We start from the raw sequence: 6738 nt of genomic DNA, 5'->3' as shown, positions 1-6738 counted from the left end.
TCGACGATTGAACCAGAACTCACAGTCTGGAGCATATGAATCAATACAGGTTGCCTATACCTATCTAGATTACATAAGTCCGATCCACCGGGCCACCTGCCATATGACCGAGGATTCAGATAGACTACGCAGACGAAGCACTACGGATTTCCTATATCTCAATCTACATGAAGTTATATAGATGATGACCTATCAATATACCCAACGTCGGGGAACGGTTTAGACGCCACCAATAGATCATTGGAGTAAAGAAAACTAATGTGTCGCTTCCGCCCGCATTAAAAAGCATGCAAGGTGAAACACTCCTAAGACGCGGATAACCAATGACAAGCACCGAAGACAATGTCGTTCAGACACTTCCTCGTGAATAATTGAATAATTGAATAATTAAAAACCATCGTACAAATCAAGTCCCCTAAAGTGCGCTTGCTTAGGCCATACTAACCCGAACGGACCTTTGAACAGACACCACTTGCGGGCCTGACTCAACTAATCCGTTCCTTCCACGATATTACTTTAAATATTTGAGACTTATTCATGTATATTGTAAAAATATTTTCGGAGTCAACGTTCGCCGGGACAAAAAGGTTGACTCCATCCCCAATCGTATTTAATACACATCAAAAAATCAAATATCTTACTGTTTAAAACCAACACATTTATGTTTTTAAGAAGCAGTGGCACACTATTGCATCGTATACCGTTTCAACCTATAAGCTATTGAGTTATGATCTATACCTAAAATTTTCTTTTTGATTATCAATTAGTTTGGAATCCTAGGGGAATATCATGGACTTATAATACGTCACATCGCGCAGTTTTGTGATTTTTACACTCCATACATCAATTGAATTATTTTGGATATATATATTCGAACGATTAGGGATGAATTGGGAAAATAGAGAGTCATTCTTTCATTAGGCTAAATTAATAATTTAAATATGAATTTATATTTTATGTATTGTAATTACGTATATAATTAGTATTTGCAGTGGATTATATTATTGAATTATAAAAACAATAACAATCTGAGATTTATATATAATATAATTTATCTCTTTATAGATATTCAGTTTGAAAATGATGAAGCACTTGATAGTTTTAGAAGCGAATTCTGTAAGTATGCATGTACCTACGTCCTACATATTATGTTATATCTAAATATTGTATATTATATACTATGGCTATACAAATTAAGATTAAGTATAATGAATACTTATACTCTGTTCAAAATAAGACGATGACCCGGCGGCCAAGATGTGCGCATGGGCGTGGCTTTGTTCCGTGGCAGCGCCCGACATGTCGCCGTAGTGGGGACAGCGTCTGACCGTCACGGAACGAAAACTGGTCACCGCCAGGTCATCGTCTTATTTTGAACAGAGTATAGTAGTATGATTAAGTACTATATTACAATGGTTAATTCAAATATCCAAATACACATTATTCATACAATAAAATCTGTATTCACAATAATTCTTAAAGTTGAAATAATAATATATATTAAATTGTATTCTCGTTGCATTTCTTAGTAATTTAACTATCACACGTACTAACAATATTGTAAAATTATGTACCTATGCAGTATGTAGTAGGTTAGTAGGTAGTAGCAAAAATCTCATTAGACTGCAATTATGTGTGGCTGTACCGGAGTTAATGTCAGTCCATCAATAAGTTTCTTTTTTGCATGTATTGTTTATTCTTCACGATATTACCCATGAATATAAATTTGAGATTTATGTGCATTTTATGTAAGAATATAATAAATACCGTAACTTACAAGGCGCTGTAAAACACTACAAAAATACAAAATTTGAATTTGTTTTTAAATTGGCGTAGGTCTATACCTCATAGGAACGAGTAACGACACGACACACTAACCGGTCGTTCCTATGTGGTGTGATTGGTACAATACAGATATTCAGAATATACCGATCACCCTATAGTTATTAAAAGTGTAATAATATTACAATTACCACGATCTTTTAACATTCCTCCCGGTTATTCTATTATTTACCTAACCATTTATAATATGTATTATTATGAACAAATTATACGCAGTAGTATATAATGCTTTTGGTTTTTCGTGAAATTCTGTATTTTCTTATGTGTGAGTTATTTTTGGATTGGATCTAATTGTTCTAGCCATATATTTATTTAAGATATGTATCAGTCCTTTTTATATCAAGTATAATATGTTAGAATAGCGTTTATATGATACATACTTGGATACTACGAAGGCTCCCATAACTGATCTGAATCCACTGTATTGTTGATACTATTTTTTAAAAAACTAGCTTGTACAGAAATGATTCATAGTTTAATTTCAAGAAGAAAATTATTAGGGTCGTATTACATTACATCATGCTAAATTAATACTAAAATATTATTATATGATGTTTATGTTGTAATTATTTCAATTATGAGTAGTTGATGATTTTGAAATATAAAAACAGTAACAAAGTGAAATATATACTTTTATAGTCAAAGACTTCGTACAGAAGGGGAACCAAGAAGAGTTTCAAGCCCAAATAGATGATTTGAGTAAGTTTACATTACTAGTTAAATATATTCCTATATTTTTTTTTATGATTAAATGACAAATGTAAAACAATATTTAGTGGGCACCTAAAATAATGACAAATACACATAAATCATATAAAAATATGCATTAATGATACTACGCAGAGTGATGTCTAGGTTGTAACAGTGCAAATTGATACTTATTGGCTATCACATATAGCTACCATAAAATAGTATTACATTTGGTTATTTGATAATAACTTTATATATTATATTATTATAATTCTGCATCAGGGAATTAGGAATTAACTCAGTGTGAGATGGTATATAATAAATTGTATTCTTATTGAATAATGTTTTATTAAAATAACGATCACACCTACTAACAATCGTAGAATGATAAATTAAGTAGGCATCAGGTATTGGTTGTTAACGTAGGGTAACCAGTTTTCATCGGTGCGCAGCGCGGTGTCTCGCTGAACAGAATATAGTTAATGTTAATGTGCAGTTTTCCTCCAACGTGGTGTGATTAGTATGATACACCATACACATAATATTATATTCAATTCTCCATATTATTATTAAAATATTACAAATCATCATAATAATATTACACGCCTGTTATATTCCTTACTGTTGTTTTATTAATTTATATATACTTTTATAAAATGTATTAAGCAGTGTAGGATTATTTTTTATGTTATATGTTTTATTAGATGAGAAACGGAAGAAAGATGAATTTTTTGTTTGTAAGTTGTTTTCATCAATGATATATAATAATTATAATAGCATTTTAATGCCTTTAAAATTCATGTACATTAATTACTGCGTATAATACAGTTATCTATGCAAATATAAAATTTAGCATTTATAAAGTAATAATAAACACTTGAACCTAATTAAAATTATTTCAGATCCATTGAATATGTTTGTTCTTCATTATTCGCCTGACAGTAAAGAAGGAGGTAATTATTAAACTGGTTACAAAACAATAAAACATAAATCTCACACGTTAAAAAATTATGTATTATTATTATATTATAAATTAGAATATATTCTCTAAAACTATGATTCGGTAGGTACTATAAATTAAATACAACTAAAAATCAAAAAAAAAAAATCAAATTAAACTGTTATTTTAACAATTATAAATTATTATTTTTGTATTTTTTCAAAGACTACTTTAAGACAACATCAGCGTTTTGTACAACATACAGCTCAGGACCTGTGGCCTTCGTTTCGTATGTTATAGAAAGAAATATTTTAATTTTAGATTATAAGAATTAATTGTGTATTTCTGTATTTAATAGATCAGATTGATGTTACAATTTAAACAATAGTAGTGCAAAGTAGGTAAATATCACATTAATAATATAAATTTCCTACCAAATATTAACCAAGAAGTTGATAAATATTTAGCTTGAGTTCAATATGATTATATCTACTACATAATGTACAAAGTTTAACAGGAGGACCTGAGAGATAAAATAACTTTTGTCCTAATCAATATTTTTATTTTTTTATATTTTTTTATATACACATTATATAATACATTTTTAGTCACTTGCGTTACAGGTATAGTTAAAAAATTTGATTAAATATTTTCGGAAAAATTAAAAACAGCCAATTTATTAAAATCATTCTAAAAACAATTTCGATGATATAAACATTTTTCTAAGTCAAGTACCTAGTTTATTTTTCAGAATTTTTTTAAATATCAATATTTTTTTTTTAGTAAATTTATTTTAGACCTTTTTATCAGGTCTTCCTGTTACACCTTTTATGTTTATTATCAATGTACTGATATCTAATGAGAGTTGAACAGTTTTAGATTCCCATTTTTTCAGGGCTTGAAACCGATTTTCGATACCGATTTTGAATACCGGTTTAAACCGTTAAAAACCAAAAACGAAATCGAAACCGAAACCGAAATCGGAAAAAATTAATACCGGTATCCAAAACCGAAACCGAAATCGGAAAAAATCGATACCGGTATCTGAAACCGAAACCAAAAAAATCAATACCGGTTTCCGAAACCGAAACCGAAATCGAAAAAAATCAATACTGATATCCAAAAACAAAACCGAAATAGGAAATAATAAATACCGGTATCCGAAACCGAAATCGAAATCGGAAAAAATAATAGGTACCTTTTTTTGAAACTTAAGACGAAATCTTAAGAAATAACATGATATCCGAAACGGAAGTCGAAAAATTATAACATTAATATCTAACATTTAAATAGCTCTACGCATTTAAAATAAACCTATAGGCTATAATTGAATTTCTGTTTAAAAGCTATGAATGATATAATTTATAAGTACTGCATATGGTAGCAAATAATAAATATCATGTATATTATGTAAAATGTTCTATCCTTCTATCATACAATGCGATCAATATTAAATATAATATTATAACGTATAAGATATAATTATTTATTATAACATCATGTAGGTGATGGAGCCTCCAGAAAAGCAATTATTGTAAATGTAATTAAATCGATCGCTATTTGAGTGTCGTTTCTATTATATTCTATACGACTATACGTCTTCTATAGTTCTATCTTCTATGACATTAGATATCGTTATACAGCGTTTATCAAATTGAAAATGTAAAAATTATTTTGCAACTAAAAACTTAAAAATATATAAAATGTTAAATTTGTATAGCTAAGGATTTAAAAATAGGTTCCATGTAAGTAGTTCATACTGTAACTGAACATTTTCAAAAAATATATACACAATTTTTTTTTTTAGGTATTTATTAAGTTGAAATTTGGAGAAAATTAGATATTTAAACGAAGAATAACGATTTTAGTTTCGTGTTGTAATTTAAAATATTATTCGTGCGTACTTGAAACTTCCAAAGTATATTATTATTTTATACAGATATAATAATATGCAAATAATATTAATTCAACTTGGGTGTACTGGCTAACAATTACATTTTTAGAGTAGGGTACCATATATTTGCCTCCCCTTCAACAAAGGCCTAGGTTCGCCACTGCGGCTAGACTAGCTTATAACTTATACACGCATAGTTACATATGACCTGCGTAAATATATTGGTGTGTGGGTAATTACGTCATAGGAAAAAAGTTCACGCTGCCACTGACAGTGACCGCGACTGGCGAGTAGGTTCCTACGCCAGTATTTTATGTCATTATAAATTATTATAATTACAGGGATTAAAACCGATATTCGATACTGATTTTGAATACAGGTTAAAACCGTTAAAAACCGAAATCGAAATAAAAAAATAAATACCAGTATCCGAAACCGAAACCGAAATTGGAAAAAATCGATACCAGTATCCGAAACCGGAACCGAAATCGGAAAAAATCAAAACCGGTATCCGAAACCGAAACCGAAAACGGAAAAATTTTTTCAAAATGCAGGGCTTGAAACCGGAAAAAATTTTTTCGGTTTCAAGCCCTACATTTTTTATGATAATACCCATGTATTTAAAATTTATTAATTTAAATTTTGTATTTTTGTTGTGATTTATAGCATGTTGTAAGTTACAATATTTATTTTATTATTACATAAAATAAATGTAAATCTCTAATAAATATTTATTGGTAATAATGTGTAGGAATAATAAGGTATAATAGAATATTCAATATAATAATCAAATTATATATACATTTTGAAATACTAAATAAAAATCTAATCAAAATATTAAGAATACATTCGATTGTTTAAAAATTTCATATTTTTATTAAAAAAATATTTTAATAGAAAGAAAAATTCTCAATTCTTAACTACCTATTAAATTTATTTGGATATTTTCTTCAAGCAATAAAAAACTAATAATTCTTAACCTAGTTATAAGACATACAACTCATACGTAGTATAGTAGGTACCTTATATAGAGGGTGCCCCGTGAGGATAAACCCATTAGCTGTAGAAGTGGACTCGCCGTACGGACAAAAACAGGTCTTTTGTCGATTTACCTATAAACTAAAAAAAATATTAAAAATCACGAGATTAATGAAAATAAAATGTTGAAAAGTCAAAATTCTTCAATTGTGTCAGAAATAAAAAATAAAATAAAAAATAAAATATGCATTGTCTTTGTCACTGTGAGTATAATAAAAAAAAACAGGTTTATGATGTATTTTTTATATCAGGAGATTTCACAATGAATAACTCCTCGCGGACACCCTGCATATATACTCAAATAATCTATCAATTGCTACTATAGTATAATGTA

The 6738-nt window shown here is 28.6% G+C and overlaps 1 long non-coding RNA gene across 2 annotated transcripts; it reads left to right on the top strand.

Moving 5' to 3' along the window:
* The first annotated feature begins 6 nt into the window (after positions 1 to 6).
* Positions 7 to 4089, top strand: LOC115034207. 2 transcript variants are annotated; one of them, XR_003839552.1, is made up of 5 exons: positions 7 to 1116; positions 2482 to 2541; positions 3237 to 3269; positions 3435 to 3485; positions 3698 to 4089. It is a non-coding gene; the product is annotated as an uncharacterized LOC115034207 (long non-coding RNA). The 2 variants fall into 2 exon arrangements; XR_003839551.1 differs by lacking the exon at positions 3698 to 4089 and having other exon boundaries at positions 3435 to 3604.
* Positions 4090 to 6738: the final 2649 nt, after the last annotated feature.

Source organism: Acyrthosiphon pisum, chromosome A2 (assembly GCF_005508785.2).
Source record: "Acyrthosiphon pisum isolate AL4f chromosome A2, pea_aphid_22Mar2018_4r6ur, whole genome shotgun sequence".
NCBI lineage: Eukaryota > Metazoa > Arthropoda > Insecta > Hemiptera > Aphididae > Acyrthosiphon > Acyrthosiphon pisum.
This window is presented reverse-complemented; position numbering and strand designations above follow the sequence as displayed.